General features: G+C 39.4%; 1 long non-coding RNA gene across 1 annotated transcript in view; it reads right to left on the bottom strand.

The window, feature by feature from the left end:
• LOC143987994 (uncharacterized) overlaps window positions 1–17,793 on the bottom strand; it is a 237,985-nt gene that overhangs the window by 26,928 nt on the left and 193,264 nt on the right. Inside the window, exon 2 of the long non-coding RNA XR_013276732.1 lies at window positions 8,080–8,141. This is a non-coding gene — a long non-coding RNA (uncharacterized LOC143987994). The remainder of the gene's footprint in view (window positions 1–8,079; window positions 8,142–17,793) is intronic.

Raw genomic sequence — 17,793 nt, forward strand, 5'->3', positions numbered from 1 at the left:
TATGCTTTGCTTCAGCTCCGCTGGTAAAAAATCACTGCATAACGCTATTGAAATTTCACACTGCCTCAGCTTCAAATAAATTGCTGCATACTCCTAAACTCATGCATAGAACTGTAAATGACTTCTCCCAGATATGGTTATATAGATATTTTTCTTCTTGTGAGAAAATCTGGCAGCTCTCATTTGGTCTTTGCGCTGCTTAAGTGCTAGGAAAGCCTGCAATCCATGACAACGTAATACACTGCAGGTATATCCAGGCCTGTAGCTGTTGTGAAGAGCTATTCATTCAGTGAATTATACCTTCTGAGTATAGCAGACATTTCTCGGGTTAGTTGTGCATTGACTAGCAAAGTCCCAGTGCACAAAATGTGCTTGAGTAAGTACTAAAGGACCTAAAATCTGGGAGGTCTAAATTTTTCATTCTGCTATGTCACCGAGTGTTAATTCAGCTCTTTCCTTAGACATTTTATAGGTTTCTTTATATGTTGTTGTTTCCTCAGAGAATTGACATTTACTGTAGCTTAACCGCTTACCGACCAGCCGCCGTCATTATTCTGCGTCAAGGTGGCACAATCCAGCGAATCGCCGTAGCTGTACGTCAGCCCAGGAACTGTGGGTGCTCCCATTAGCCAGCGGGGGGAGCCAATCAGCGGGTCCGGCAGACTTAATGTCTGCCGGCCACCCACAATCATTCCCTGCAGTGACAGAATGAGGATCTTCCTGTGTACACAAGACAGATCTCCGTTCTGACAGAGGCAGTCACAGAAATCCTGTCTTTCTGCTACGCAGGAGGATGGATCTGTGTGTTTCCCCAGTCACACAGTCCCCCATACAGTTAAAAAACACCTGCAGGGAACACATTTAAACCCTTGATCGCCCTTGATGTTAACCCCTTCCCTGCCAGTGTCATTAGTACAATAACAGTGCCTATTTTTAGCCATCCATTGACACAGAAAGCAGAACTCAGCCCCTCTCCAACTCCCATATCACTGGATTTAACTGACAGAAGTGGGAGCCAATGGCTCTTGCTGCTATCAATCTATCCAATGAAGACCCAAGACAGCGGCTGGAGCTGCTGGGCTTGCACTGCTCGTTGCTGTGAGGATTGGGTTCAGGTGAGAAAAAGGGGTGCTCTGGGGGGCAGCTGCAGCACAGAAGGTTTTTCACCTTAATGCATAGAATACCACAAAAATAACCAGAACTACCTTTTTTTACTATAAATCTAACTGCAGTACACTGAACAAACATGTTATACTTACCTGCTCTGTGTAGTGGTTTTGCACAGAGCAGCCCCGATCCTCCTCTTCTCAGGTCCCTCGCCGGCGCTCCTGGCTCCTTCCTCCTGTTGAGTGCACCTGAGCTGAGCCGCTGCTCTGTGTGTCCATTCAGATACAAAGCCGTGGCTCGACCCCGCCCCCTCTCTATCCTCATTGGCTCACTGACTGATTGGAAGCAGCGTGAGCCAATGGCACCCGCTGCTGTTTCAGCCAATAAGGAAGGAGAGTCATGGACATACGAAGCGCTCGTGCAACATTGCTAGATCGAGATGGGGCTCTGGTAAGTATAAGGGGGGCTGATGGGGGCCTGTGCACACAAAAGTTTTTTTTTTTATCTTAAAGTGGAGGGCCACCCTGAAAAACAAAAGTACATTAAAATTTTGCAAAAAATCAGAAAAAAATATGAAAAAAAATGTTTTTTTAACTTACCAGAAATGCCTGTTGCTAGGCATATCATCCTAATCTGCCTCTTCCTACTCCACAGTGATCTTCGGTCTTCTCTCGCTCCGTGCGGCGTTTTCTGGGGAATGGGGCGCAGTGTGTTCTGGGAACTGTGCCCCATTCACAAAGCACTGCATGACTCGCGCATGCGCAGTAGTAAACGGGCAGTGAAGCCACAAGTCTCCACTGTCTGTTTCCTTTAGTTGGAATGGCGGCGCCGGGACCTGAGAGCCAAGGGATGGGTCAGCCTCGGGCGGCCGACATTGCGGGCTCCCTGGACAGGTAAATCTGCTTATTAAAAGTCAGCAGCTACAGTGTTTGCAGCTGCTGACTTTAAAAATTTTTTTTTTTAAGCTGGCCCTCCCCTTTAATGTATAGAATGCATTAAGATAAATAAAAACCTTCTGCCTGTACAACCATTTTAATGTTATAATCTAACTAAAATGATATCTAATTTTTGAAGATCTTTGTTAAGACATATCAGGCTATTGGGTCTCTCTCTCAAGGGTAGCTCTCTCCCAAATGTGCTCCTACATTGTCACCAGGGGAGAGATTTGGCAGTCCTTTTGTGCTCAGTTGGGGATTCAGCTTTCCTTCTCCTCGGCATATCATACGCCTACCCGCGCTTTCCTGTCAAGTTGGGGAGAGGGTCTGGTTGTTATCCCGTAACCTCCGACACCACGTTCCCTCACTGAAACTTGCACCGCGGTATACTGGTCCTTTTTGTATTTTCCATAGAATCAACCCAGTGGCCTATGCATTAGACCTTCCTCCCAACATGCGCATTTCTAATGCGTTCCATGTTTCCTTATTAAAACCTTTGGTGTGCAACCCCTTTACCACCTCAGTACCACATCCTCGCCTGGTTCAAGTTGAGAACCATAAGAAGTATGAGATACAATCTATCATTGACTCTCATAGGTTTCATGGGCACATACAGTACCTTATTCATTGGAGTGCTTGCGGTCCAGAGGAATGCTCTTGAGTCTCATCCTCAGATGTACATGCTCCTTCCCTCCTCCGCGCTTTCCCTTCAAACCTGGTGCTCCACTGAGGGAGAGGGGTCATTGAGGAAGGAGTACTGTCAGGGCTAGTCTTTTAGAAGCTCTCTTCTCAGTGCTCAGGCTGCTCAGTTGTCTGATAATTGTCAGCACTCAATGTTTCCACAGTGGCTCGCCTGGTTATCATTACATGCTTGTCAGTCCCACCTACAGCCAGCCCCTTCTGGCTAGTTAAACTGCCTTGTTCATTCCTTTCTTGCCTTTGCCTGGACAATATATTTGGAGTGTGTCTGCTGTGTTCCTGTGAAAGACTTTGCCCGGCTGATGTCCCTTGTGGTTCCTGATCCTGTTCTTCTGCCTCCGACTATGCTGATTTCTGATTTCCTGATTACTAGCTCCTCTGACTCTTTGTTTTGGCTCCTGATCCCTGGCTTATGTTTTGACTATGTTTACTGATCTGTATAATTTTTACCATTACATTAAAAGGTGTGATTTTTACAGCATTTTCTGTCTAAGTCTGATTCATGGCTCTTGACAGCACCACACCAAAATGTCCTATTAGCTACCCATTAAAATCAACGAGCTGCCCTAAGTGTGTCACTGGAAAAATTAGCCATAAAACATGCGCTCTCACTACTCTAGGTGTGCATGGGGCTTGAAAGTAAAAGTGGTGCATTTACACAAGAACTAATGTGCATCATGCTTGTGTTGTCATTACATGTTAAAGGCATCCCAAGTGTGGCAAATACAACAAAAGCTGCGATAGCACATTATGCTCCACTCCAACTCTGAGGAAGTGAATGGCTGTCCTATACATGACAAGTGAAAATGCTCCAAAACACCCAAAACAAACGTATGTTGGAATGTGAGTTTTTGCTACATGGAGATTTGAACAAGGCCTAACAACTAAATGTCTCCATCCACTCCTTTACTCCTTTCCATTTACTTGTTTACAGATGCCCATGCACTATGCAATATGATTGTACAATCTTTGTACAATTTCCTTTATATTTACAAAAACTATGGAATAGGATAATAGACCTGACCAATCCATTCAATTTGTATCAAATCAGACAGGCCGTTGTACTACATAGCTGATAGCAGATCTAGGAGATTGTACAATCAGATTGTATAGGAAGTGAGTGGAAGGTGGTATGTAATGAGGGAGGTATGGTCCAGAGTGGCGAACACACCCTATCACACCCTTTTCTGTGATGCAACAAGGAAGTGAATGCTTCTGGGAGATGACCTACTACAGGAAGTGAATGCTGAGAGACAATCTACAGGAAGTAATGGAATATGAAAATCATTAAAAAAATTCTAATAACCTGACAAGATTTTAAACCTCCTGTGGATAAGGAACTTGAGCGAAAAGCACATTGAGATGGCTGGGCCAGAAATGGCTTTGGAAAATGTTTCTATTTATTATGAAAAGTGAAATTCTGCCGGAAAAGGTGAACTTATCCTTTAACACTGGGGCATAGAAGTGTGCATTGTGATGAGGGTACTTCCTAGTATTTTCTCACCATGTTGGTTTTTGCTGTTTCACCAAAGATCATTATGTGTGTATTTTTCTTATGATAATATATTTTTATTAAACATAAAGCCATATTAATAGTTATTGCACATATTTATCTAATTTCACATTTCATTTTCCAGTTCTATTATATCAAGTAGTATTTTGGTAGTTGTTCAGTCCAAATATGTTCGGTATGCATTGAGTATTTAGATACAAAAGTGAAACATTACAGTCAAATACGTTTTTCAATTAAGAAGATTAGCATTCTGGGTACTTATATTATTAAGGGGAATGAATTAATTACATTGATTTTAGCATTGCTATACAGTAGGGACTGGATGACCTTTTTATGTTGTGTAAGAAGTGAAAATACCAATGGTTTTTACTCCAAAAAACATTGTACTTGTTCTTTTTAAAGCAATAATGCATAAAGAATAAAATAAAAATAAAAAATCTGATTATGTTGAGTTAGCTTTTTATAATACAATTTTTTAAGCTCACAATAAGATATTAGTATAATTTAGTAAAATAGTTAGGATATTGAAGAATGTGTTTTGTGGATGTTGTGAAAATACTGTTAGGTAGGTTTGCACCGATTACATTTTGTTTTTCATTTTATCAGCGAGCACCACTCTTGTGTGAACCCAGACTGTAGTCTCTATGACAAGCCTGGGTTCACACAGGAGCGGTGGAGGAAACTGGATGTGATTCGAACAGGAATCACACTGCATATCTGTTCAAATCACATGCAATTCTTTGAAGTGCAATTTGAGCCGATTCATTTTGTGTGGGCTCAAATTGCACCGCAATGGTATCAGTTTCATGTATTGGAGCATTTGCACAAGAACAAGTACTCCTGCAAATGCATAGTACCAGGACCGATACCGGTATCAATATCAGTGCAACAACTTTACTAGGCCATTAACCTTGATAAATATCAGCAATCCCACCTGATAAAGGAGGAGTGCCTGAGCCCCTCAAATGTGTTATGCCCTGTAAACACGGTCGGAATTTCCGATGGAAAATGTGCGATCAGATCGTGTTGTCGGAAAATCCAATCATTCGTGGGCTCCATCGGACTTCTACTGTCGGAATTTCCAACACACAAAGTTTGAGAGCAGGATCTAAAATTTTCCGACAACAAAATCCGATCGTTTAAATTCCGATCGTGTGCAGACAATTCCAACGGACTAATGCCCTGTACACATGGTCGGACTTTCTGACAACAAAATCCCCTGGATTTTTTCTGATGGATTTTGGCCCCTAACTTGTCTAGCATACACACGGTCACACAAAGTTGTCGGAAAATCCAATCGCTCTGAGCGCGGTGACATAGAATGCGTACGACGGGACTATAAACGGGCCAGTAGCCAATAGCTTTTGTCTCATAATTTATTCTGAGCATGTGTGGTACTTTGTCCGTTGGAGTTGTCTACACACGATCGGAATTTAATCGGATTTTGTGTGCCGGAAATTCCGATGGAAAAAGTCTGATGGAGCCCTCACACAATCAGATTTTCCATCAACACAATTCGATCGCACATTTTCTGTTGGAAAGTCCGACTGTGTGTACAGGGCATGCCATGAATAAATTAAGAGATCACAGCTATTGGCTACTGGTCCGTTTATAGTCCCGACGTACGTGTTGTACGTCACCTCGTTAAGAATGATCGGATTTTCCGAAAACTTTGTCCGACCGCGTGTATGCAAGACAAGTTTGGCACAAAATCAGTCGGAAAAAATCTGATGGATTTTGTTGTTGGAATGTCCAACCGTGTATACAAGATTAGGATTAGTGTTTCCTCTTCTGTTACCCCAATGGTGTGATTGTTGGTGTGGTGCTGTTATTATATTCTTTATTTTTTATTAAAAGAGGTAGGTATCTGCTTAAAAAAATCTAGAGTTAGCATTACAACTCAAGAGAGAGTGATAAGAGAGCCCTGGTTTTGCATGACATTCCACCTGTTGGCAACAAGCAGTAAATACTTAATTTAAACATAATTAAAAAGGTACTGGAAATGAAAATTAAGTAAAGTAAATAAAGTATATTCTATTTAAAGCAGATTACTTTTAATCAATTAGCCATTGCTTCCTGAAAAAAAAAAACATCTAGAGAACTATTCACACTGGGGCGCATTGCAGGTGCAACAGCGCTAAAAATAGCGCCTACAAAGCGCCCTGAAAGAGCCACTCCTCACACTCCGAGGGCTTTCACAGTGGAGTGGTACGCTGGCAGGATGGTAAAAAAAGTCCTGCTAGCAGCATCTTTGGATCAGTGAAGGAGCAGTGTGTATATCGCTCCTTCGCGGCTCCTGCCCATTCAAATGAATGGGGCAGCGTGGCTATACCACCGGCAAAGCGCCGATGCAGCAGCACTTTGGGGTGGTTTTAACTTTCTTGGCCACTAGCAAGGGGGTACAATCACCCTGCTAGTGGCCAAATACTGCCGCTAAAACTACGTTAAAGTGGTGCTAAAAATAGTGCCGGTTTACCGCCGGCGCCCGCACCACCCCAGTGTGAAAGGGGCCTTATTAAACATGTCATACTTAAATTCTCTGGATCACATGTGCTACTGGCCCTGAGCACTGGCCAAAGTCTTTAGAAACTTGTTTTTAGAAACCTAATACTTATTACCAACTTTCACTAATGAGGAAAGTACAAATCAACTGCCACATTAAGGTGGGCAAACTCACCAGCAACAGATTTGTTAGCAGAAATGATATGTGTGAATCATATTACACCAAAATCTTGACTAAAATAAAAATAGCTACCAGTCTTCTCTAGAAGAGGACCCTATTCTTTAAAAAGCTTGTGACACAATAACACCAGTCTATATGGTGGACCATAAGGTGCTTTAAGGGATAGATACAATAAAATGTGTAGGGGGCTCCACTGAATCACTTTATTCTTTTCTCTAACTCAGCCATGTCAAATTGGCATTTTTGGGCCAGATGTAACCATCTTGCTCCTTTCTTTGTGACCCTCTGTGTTTGTAATTGAAAGAGAGTGGTATCCACTTGCCAAAAGCTACACTTCAATATTTTAGTTTGCTGCTCAATACTTCAAGAAATTATTTATGGTCTCTTAAGTTATAAGTGATACTTTTTTCTGAAACTAAATGGGTGTGGCCTTGAAGATTTACTGTTACATATGACTGTGACATACCTGCTCTACCTTCTCTGGGCCATGAAGTACAGAAAATTAAATGCCCCTTAGCATAAGGCCAGTGCTTAGAAAAAAGTCTATCCTCTTAGTACAGGCTTGGTATGAACTTTGCAGGGAAGGAACCTCAAATTACTTTCCAGTGCGGAGTCCTGGAGCAGACTCTTCTTCTGGGCATGTAAATGTTATATAGTTTAAAGAAGGTAGGGTAGCTGTAGAGATAATTGTGTTTCTGCTATAGGTCTCCTTTGCTGCTTTTAAAATGGACTCACATATTAGTAAACAGAGCATACAGAACATTATTATATCTGTGGATAGTAATATACTTAAAACTGGCACAGCTTTAAAGATAATGTAAACGAATGTAAAGGTAATTTTACTAAAAACGCTGAGAAGAAAATCTGCATAAATATTGTTGTTGGTCTCTGAAGCACAGACACTGTAAAATTCCTCCACCTCTGAATATAATGTACAATTGCACAATTTAATGTACCTGTCAGGAGGTTTGAGCTGAAAGAACTATTACCATGAGAAATAAACAGACATCATTTCTTTAAAACACAGGAAGGTGAAAGTTAAATACTGCTTTAAACCAAATTTGTTCCTGATATTAATGCTGTTGAAATATTTATGTATGCAAATCAAAAAAAAAGAAAAAAAGTTTGATATCTATACTTACAAATAGATCACAAGGTACAGTTTCTTACAGAAGTTCTTCACAGTTTGTCTCCTAGAAGAGAGCTAAAGAAAAAGAATTTATAATTATAGCCATTATTTTTGCGTGTCCAAGTTCTTTTAATGCTTTCAGTATCCTTATCCAATATGAATTATATTATATGAATTATCCGCTTGCTGACCACCTTACTATAAATATACATTATGATTTTGATGCTAAATACTGGAGTTATAGCTGCAGCTAGAAGCCATAACCCCAGTATTTGTTTTGCTCGGGCGGTCGGCTTTCCCATAAAAGTGATCCCAGCGACAGATTTGCTGCAAGATCACTTTTAGAAGCAGCGCGAGAGATCACCCCCCCCCCCCCTCCCACTGCTTTCTGGTGGTTCCCTGGGCCAACGTTACTGATTGGTAGCTCCAGAAAACATCTGGCATCAGCAGGGTTTTTCCATAGAGATAAGCAATGGCTAGATGGCCACCACTCATCTCTATGCCCTTGGGGGACCAGAATGACGTCAACGTCATTTCCGGTTCTCTGGCCATTTAAACATGATTTATTTTTCCTAAAGCAAAAGATAAAAAAAAAAAAAAAATTAACTTTTGCTTTTAAGGCTAGAGAAGAGTTTTAGGGTCTTTTAGACCCCAGATCTCTCCATAAAGAGGACCTATATCCACTTAAAGACCAGCGCACGATGATGTACGTCCTATTTTTGAAGAGGGATATCTCGGTAACGGCAGCAGCTGCTGCCACAACCGAGATATCCATCTCTTCAGGCGCCGGTCGGCTGCACGATAACGGTGGTCTCCATGGCAGATTCGCCGCGAGATCACCGCTATCGGAGGCGGGAGAGGTGCCACCCCCCCTCCCGCCGCCCTCCCGCACCTTCTGCCGCTTACCGGAGCCGTCGGTAGCGGCGGAGGCGATCGAGTCCTTTTGCTAGCTGGGTATGGAGACAAGTGAGGATAAGATGGCCCCCACTCGTCTCTATACCATAGGAGGGCGGAAGCGACGTCAAAACGTCACTTCCGCCCATACCTCTTAAAGGTATATATTTTTTTATAAATGTCATTTTTTCTTTTTTTTTTTTGTTGTTGTTGCATTTTAGTCCAAATATGAGATCTGAGGACTTTTTGACCCCAGATCTCATATTTAAGAGGACCTGTCATGCTTTTTTCTATTACAAGGGATGTTTACATTCCTTGTAATAGGAATAAAAGTGATCCATTTTTTTTTTTTTTAAAACAGTGTAAAAATAAATAAAATCAATTAAAATAAATAAGAAAAAAAAAGAGTTTTTAAAAACACCCCGTCACGACGAGCTTGCGCACAGAAGCGAGCGCATACGTGAGTAGCGTCCGCATATGAAAACGGTGGTCAAACCACACATGTGAGGTATCGCCGCGATCGGTAGAGCGAGAGCAATAATTCTAGCCCTAGACCTCCTCTGTAACGCAAAAAATGCAACCTGTAGAATTTTTTAAATGTCGCTTATGGAGATTTTTGAGGCTAAAAGTTTGACGCCATTCCACGAGCGGGCACAATTTTGAAGCGTGACATGTTGGGTATCAATTTACTCGGCGTACTATTATCTTTCACAATATAAAAAAAATTGGGCTAATTCTACTGTTGTCTTATTTTTTTATTCAAAAAAGTGCATTTTTTCCAAAGACCGCTGCGCAAATACGGTGTGAAAAAAAGTATTTCAATGACCGCCATTTTATTCTCTAGGGTATTAGAAAAAAAACAATATAAAATGTTTGGGGGTTCTAAGTAATTTTCTAGCAAAAAAAACTGTTTTAAACATATAAACACCAAATCTGAAAAAGAAGTGGATATTGTTGTCACCAGGGATGTTTACATTCCTTGCCATAGCAATAAAATGATCCAAAAAAAATGTTTTAAGGGACAGTGAAAAAATGAAAAATATATAATTAAATAAATAATAAAAAAATCAATTTAATGCACCCCCGTCACCATGTGCTCACGTGCAGTAGTGAACGCATACATAGGTCATGCCCACATATGTAAACAGTGTTTGCACAACACATGTGAGGTATTGCCACAAACATCAGAGTAAGAGCAATAATTCTAGCACTAGACCTTCTCTGTAACCCTAAACTGGTAATCTTTACAGATTTTTAAAATGTCGCCTATGGAGATTTATAAGTATCGTAGTTTGGCACCATTCCATGAGCATGTGCAATTTTAATGCATGAAGTGTTAGGTATCCATTTACTAAATCAAAAAAATACAAAAAAAAAATGGGGCATATATTATGTTCTGTGTTTTTTTTTTCTATTCATTGAAGTATATTTTTTACAAAAAAAATGCGTTTGAAAACGCAAACAACGTTGGACATAAAACAAATTCAACCACCAAGTAATTGTCTAGGAAAAATATGTATTTTAACAAATGTCAGAAAAAGGCCCAGTCAGCAAGTGATTATAAAGCTGAGACACACAAGCCATTTTGACATTGCTGGCCCTCCTACTGTACATAGATTAAAAATCCATCAATCCTCAATTGCCCTATTTTAATAAACTCAATGAAAGACCACAAAACATAATAAGAACTAAAAATGTCAAAAAAATAAATAGCAAAAACTAAAAACAAAACCAAAAACTGTCTTCAAAGCCAAGCATATATTTTAATGTAAGAACCTAAACAATTATACACACATTTAAAAAAAAAAAACATGAAATAAAAATGTTCACCAGTATGCTGTACAAATATATTATAAAATGTTCCTCAATGAGTATGTGGACATATGAAATAAACACTAGTGATTCTAAAAATCAATTTCATAAAAAAGATCTGGCATCACACTATAAGCGCATTTCATCAAACACACGCGATCTACTTAGTTTGTCATCATTCATCAAAACTCCTTACTGTGATATCTGACCAAGAAATTAAAAGATCCAACAACTATATACAAAAAATATCCCTTTAAGTATGTCAGTCTGCTTGCTGGGATTGGTGGGCACCTTGGCTCACCACCAAGCAACCAAGACCCTTTTAGGACTATTGCTATTCTATGCAAGGAAAACTCAAATGGAAACAACCCAAAGTTCCCTCTCTAAACCTCTGGAAGGCATTGATACATTTTTCTATACCACTATATAAGCCTATGTACCATTCCAGGGGATGTTCAGCCAAATTTGACAAAATATAGAACATTTGGCTAGAATCACACTCAACTAATGCTACTCAATAATTCCTAGGACCCCAGTTGGCTTTGGCATTAAGCCTTTACATTTTCCAGATTTTGTGTACCCTCTATTTTCCTTCAGGGTGTATAGATTCAGTATAATATATCTTTCTACCTCTGATCTCCAGAATGCTGAGTTTGATACATTGTCTTATCTTCTTATCTATCCTAATACCATGTGAACACGAGCAGTCCGAGACTTTATGTTTTTTTTTAGACTTTGTTGGACTATGTTAGTTTCTCTGTTCGAGCCAAGATATGCCCTGAGGCTCTGTTTTGTGAACCACTCTTTAAATTTAAAACTTAATAAAAAAAAACTATATACAAAGAATATACAGTATATGTAAGAACACAAAAAGACAACGTATAGTGATTGCAAGAAAAGAGAGTCCAAAGATGCACCAATAAGTGTCCATACAGGGTGATCCTATTAATGAACAAGCACGGTGTAAGACATTCTCTTCAACCAACTGATCTCCACCAATCGAGAGTGCTAGCAGCTCATCTCATCTGATGGACCCTTCAGCATGGATAGGGTCAAACAAGCAGTCCCTTAATACAGGGTAAATATGGTATTCCACTTTCACCTCTATAGCGCTAGGAATATATTACTAGGCAGTGTAGCTCACATGTATCCAAAAGTAGGCTCCACCGATTTCCAAACGAGCGGACCTTCTATGTTGCAGCTTATGGTATGATGTAAGACATATACATCCTCATTGCTAGCATGGTGGTAAAAAGGTCCATGGGGCAGATAATTAATGAGCCCCCTTTTTTCTAGCTTTAATCTGATTTCCTCAAGTGCAGTCTGTAGCTGAAGCAAGAACACTGGCTTATGTGTAAGAACACAGCTCTAAAAACAATGAAAAAAATGTTATGAATGAAAGCACCCAACAATCCACATATAGTATTTTTCTGGATTTTTTTTGTAGATAAAATCCCTCAAATAAACTTGACATGAGAGTGTGAGAAGATTGTCTCCAAGTAAAGCCTCATACACATGGGCCAAATATTGGAAAAAAATCTGCCGATATAGTAGAAACTGGCCAACACTCTGCCCCATGTGTACAGTTCCTTGTCTGACAGAAGTCGATCTTACAACCAGCTTCTGTTGAACGAACATACTGAAAAATCAACAGCTAATCAGCATCCAATCAGCGTTCTCAGCCAACGGCTGCTAGCGCTGACCAGTATGTTCTGGTAAGGAGGCAGTCCTCCTTTCAGAACACAATAGTATAGCAGGGAGATTGCTGTACTAACATTGCATAGTTAGTACAGAGTCCCCCTCAGTTAAAAAAAAAAAACTTACTGTATGTACCAGGCATATGATTTACTTGTATGGATCCATTACATGTGACAAAGTCATATATTTTACAGTGAGCCTGTAATGTTGCAAGTCTATGTATATTAAAAAGTATGTTCATAGAGGATTCTGCTAATAAATATAAAAATATTACAGCATCATTCAGGCTTATTTGCAAGTATAGTTTTAATGCACAGATCTCTTGCGAGTAACAGCATCATATAGTTCTCCCTAAGCTTCTCATAGAAGCTGCAAACTTATTTCCAGGTGTTATGCCTAGTACACATGATCAGAAAATTGGACAAAAAATACAGCAACAATTTACACAGCACTTTACATACTACACATTAATACCAGTCGCTGTCTGCAAGGAGCTTACAATGTAAGGTACCTATCTCACATGCATATAAGCATACTAGTGCAAACCCGAAAAGAAGCCAATTAACCAGCCAGCATACCTTTGGAGTGTGGGAGAAATCCAGGGGGTGCCCACACAAGCACAGGGAGAACTTAACTTTATGCAGATCGTTTTATGATACTGATCCTGACACTAACCTAGATAAGACCCTGAGCTAGGTTTTTTTTTAATCTTATTTTTTTTTTTACATTCTTCGTTTCTATATTGTTTCTTTTATTTTTTTAAGAAACTATGTATCTTTTTCTCCAGAGGTAGGTTTTACAGCTAGTGATTACTGTGAATGCCAATTACAGTGATCATGTGATTGGGAGCCATTCCCCCAGGATCTTAATTATTAATATGAGACCCCAGGCTGTCCGTTGGTGACAGTGACTAAATGCGCACCCACCTTGGCAAATTGGCCCTTTAGTGAATGGGAACATTATCTATTTGGACTGGATGCCTTGTCAATGTACCTATCCAGAATTTCAGCCTGGTATAGGTTTATTGATGATGCATAGGTTATGTGGATTGGCACAGTGGATACGATAGCTAAATCTGGGAAATGTTTGGGACAAAATTGTTTTAATTTGACATTTACAAGCTCAAATTGATGTACCTGTCTGGACCGAGTACTTATTTCAAGCTGTATTGCACTTAACTTAGGCTGGCCATACATGAGTCGTTTTCTAAAGAAACCCATGACATAATGCATAAGGCGAACCCTGGGTGAACGTGAACTGGAAATTACATTTTTGCATGTGTGAGCAGTGGTATTTCTTAAGCTTTTAAGATGTGCAAGAATTTGCTAATATATAGGATATAAGCTCTAATGAGCAGAACTCTCTGATTCCTACTATGTTAAAATGTCTTGTATTTGTAATGTCTACCCTCAAGTTGTAAAGTGCTGTGTAAACTCTCAGTGCTATATAAATCCTGAACAATAATAATAATGTGAGTGCAGTTTTGTTGAATAAAGTTTGAGTACCTTTTATACCACACCATTGCAGACAGTTTTTTTGCTCTTTTTGGCATGACACAACTAAGTGACACAGCATGACCACATGGGTATTAGGCAGCTTTAAGGGACCTGCATCCAAGTTTCCTGGAAGATAGCTGAGGAGCACAGACAGGCACCCTGATGGATAGGAGGTCCTGGGGAACTTGCTATATATGCACAGAGGGGCACCCATACATCTAGGAGAACCTAGTGGAAACATTACATGTGTTATATGACTTTGCATTCATTGTTGGTCATATTTGCAAGTTGAAAGCATTGTGAGCACTGAGGTGGTACAAGAAAAATGATCCTGTTATGACATTTTTTTTCATTGGTTTCTGGGCAATTTGCACTGGAAGGTATGTATGCACTGTATATGGACCTGTGGCACCTATAGCAAGAACACAAGCTCACAGACTATACACCTACCTTTACACAGGTTACCCCCCTTCAGTCTATTGTGAATGTTGCTGCTAGACTAATACACCTTACTAACCAATCTGTGACTGCTGCTCCTCTCTGCCAATCCCTTCACTGGCTTCCCTTACCCCACCATATAAAATTCAAAATATTAACCACAACATACAAGGCCATTCACAACATTGCCCCTAGCTACCTCACGAACCTCATCTGCAGATATCGCCCAAATCGCCCTCTACGCTCCTTACCAGACCTCCTGCTCTCTAGCATTGTTACTTCCTCCCATGCTCTCCTCCAGGATCTTTCCAGAACCTCTCCTATCCTCTGGAACTCCCTGGCCCAGGATGTCTGGCCAGCCCCTACCCTCTCCGCTTTTAGGCGATCACCGAAAACTCACTTATTCAGGGAAGTCTACCCCACCCCCACCTAAGAACTGTATCAGAGTCACCTCCATCAGATCATCCCCACAGATATTACCTTTTGTACCACCTCCCCCGCTCTTTAGACTGTAAACTCCATGAGCAGGGCGCTCCTATTCCTACTGCACCCCTCTACAATGTAAAGTGGGTTTTTTGCCATGTTATATCAAGTTTATTATTACTGGAGGATCATTGTAGTGCAAAATTGAGTGAAGTTGTGCCCATAGTGATTATTTTTGCAGTGCATATTTTAACCAGCTGATTTGTTTATCAATATTTATCAATTCATGCACATTTGCAATTGTGCAAATTCAGTGCATAACTGTCCAAGAAGTCTGTGCATGATACGCATTCCTGGAAATATGTATACCCGGAAATAGGAACTCACTGAGAACTATTTGATGTTGTTATTGGCAACAGCTTTGTGCACTACAATTGCAGCTATACCATATGCAGGTGCACACGCATTTGATATTTAGCAAGTTTGGTGAGAACTGTACTGTATTTGTTATTAGCAATAGATGTGTACATGACACCTATACCCAGAAAAAAGTTTCTATTAGCTATAAGAAACTTAATGAGACCTGTTTAACACTATTACTAGCAATACATTTGTACATTACAATTATGCTTGCAAACAAGCCTATATCGCTGGTGGAAAGTTTGGTTGAACATAGGTGTGGACATTGAAATGAAAGTAGAGCTGCACAAATAATTGTTAAAAAATCGTGATCTCGATTCTACTCCCCTTATGATCTCTATGCAGAAATTCCCGATTCATTTATTCAACAAGTGTAGAGAGTTCTCTGCTCACTCAGCTGTCAAAAGAAAAAAACCGGGCAGCCTGCCAAGTTTTTCACAACATTGTCCACCCACTTAAAGACTAAACCTTTTTCTGACACTTGTTTCTTACAAAGTTAAAATTAGTATTTTTTGCTAGAAAAATTATTGGAACCCCCAAACATGATAGATAGATAGATAGATAGATAGATAGATAGATAGATAGATAGATAGATAGATAGATAGATAGATAGATAGATCTATCTATGTATATATATATATATATATATATATATATATATATATATGAATTAAAAAAAAAAAAACAGTAAAGTTAGCTTAATTTTCTTGTATAATGTAAAAGATGATGTTACGCCTTGAGAATCATGATAGAATTGTGATCTTTATTCTAAGCAAAAAAATTTGGATTTACATTTTAGCCAGAATCGTGCAGCTCTATATGAAAGTGCTTGCACTTGCAGTGAAATTGTTACTTGTCATAAACAAAACAGTAAGCACTGTATGACGTTGTCGCTAGCAATGGACTTGTGCATCATACTTGCACCTGGAAATAAGTCTGCATAAGCTATGAGAAGACCAGACGAGAACTGTATTTTATTAGCAACAGATCTGTGTATTATAACTGTACTTACAAATACTGTAAGCCTGCATCAACAGTGGAAAGCTTTTCTACTTATTAAAACATCTTCTGAACATATTTTACTACATAAATAGATTTGCAGCATTGCACGTTTACTGTAAATGATATGATGTTGTCACAGCAATGGATCTATATAATTCATTCATACTCATTGTCAAGTTTATTAGAGAGATTTCTATATTTAGGTAAAATATATCCAGAAAAATACATATATGGATTGGTGGCTGCTTACATTCTCACTATTTTTTGTGTTAACCACTTCCCGCCCAAGGACGTCATACGACATTAGTGGGAATATCTGAATGATGCCTGCAGTTACAGGCATCATTCAAATGTCCTTGTTTTCTGTGCACCATAAGAATGATCATTGTGGCAGTTCCACCTCTTTATCGGACCCGGAGAAAGAATTGGCCGTAGCAAGATGGTCACCAGTCATCTCTATGACCGTCAGAGGCTTGGGCACGATGTTCACAGAAGCTTTACATTTAATCTGACAGAGCTTAAGCTATTTTGGAAGAACAATGGGCAAAAATATCATTCTCTAGATGTGCAAAGCTGGAAGAGATATAACCAAATTGACTTGTAGCTGTAAATGCAGTGAAAGGTGGTTCTACAAAGTATTGACTCAGGAGGGCTGAATACAAATGCATGCCACACTTTTCACATATTTATTTGTAAAAAAATTGGAAAACCATTTATCATTTTCCTTCTACTTCATAATTATGTGCCACGTTGTGTTGGTCTATCACATAAAATCCCAAAAAAATACATTTACTGTAATTTTTGGTTATAACACGACGAATTGTACAGAGATTTGCTAAGCGATGATAAAGTAAGCAGATCACGTGTTTGAATGTGTTGATGCGATGCACGTGTGATGCCAGATATTTTAGATGCATAGTTTTTAGAAATACTGATGTTGATTTCATATGAAATACTGATGTTGATTTAATATGAAATACTGATGTTGATTTCATATGCCCCCATGTCATTGAGAACCATTAGCCAATGTATTTTTGTAGAAGATCTGGGTTTTTTACTTGGATTAGTTTCCATTGGTTTTAAATGTGTACAACTATTTAGGTATATGCATTATTAAGCATACCTAATTGTAAAGGCAGTTTATGGTTTTAGATTTTGCCATTTATTTATTTGATGTCTTTGATGATGATTATTATTATTTTTATGTGGTGATCCATTCAGTCTATTTAAACAGGGCTGTTGGGATTTATGGGTTTTGATATGTTTACCAGAGACTTCAAATCAATCTGAGCAATTAAGAGCTACTGGAGTCACTATCAGTTTTGTATTATGATACTTATATATTTAACATTTCTCCAAAGCATGGCTGGAAGGCTCCCATTTAGTGTTGCCTCATGGACAAAATTTTACTGGTTTAATGGGACAATAAAAAACTTGTTCCAATGACAGAAACATGACAAAGACCTAAAAGTCAAAGCCAGAGATGCTGGCCTCTCCAGTTGTCAGTTGTCTGTCTCTAATAGGTTACTACAGAGAGGTCATCT

This window comes from Lithobates pipiens, unplaced genomic scaffold (assembly GCF_037356315.1).
Source record: "Lithobates pipiens isolate NorthernLeopardFrog02 unplaced genomic scaffold, aLitPip1_a1.2 Scaffold_18, whole genome shotgun sequence".
Classification (NCBI taxonomy): Eukaryota; Metazoa; Chordata; class Amphibia; order Anura; family Ranidae; genus Lithobates; species Lithobates pipiens.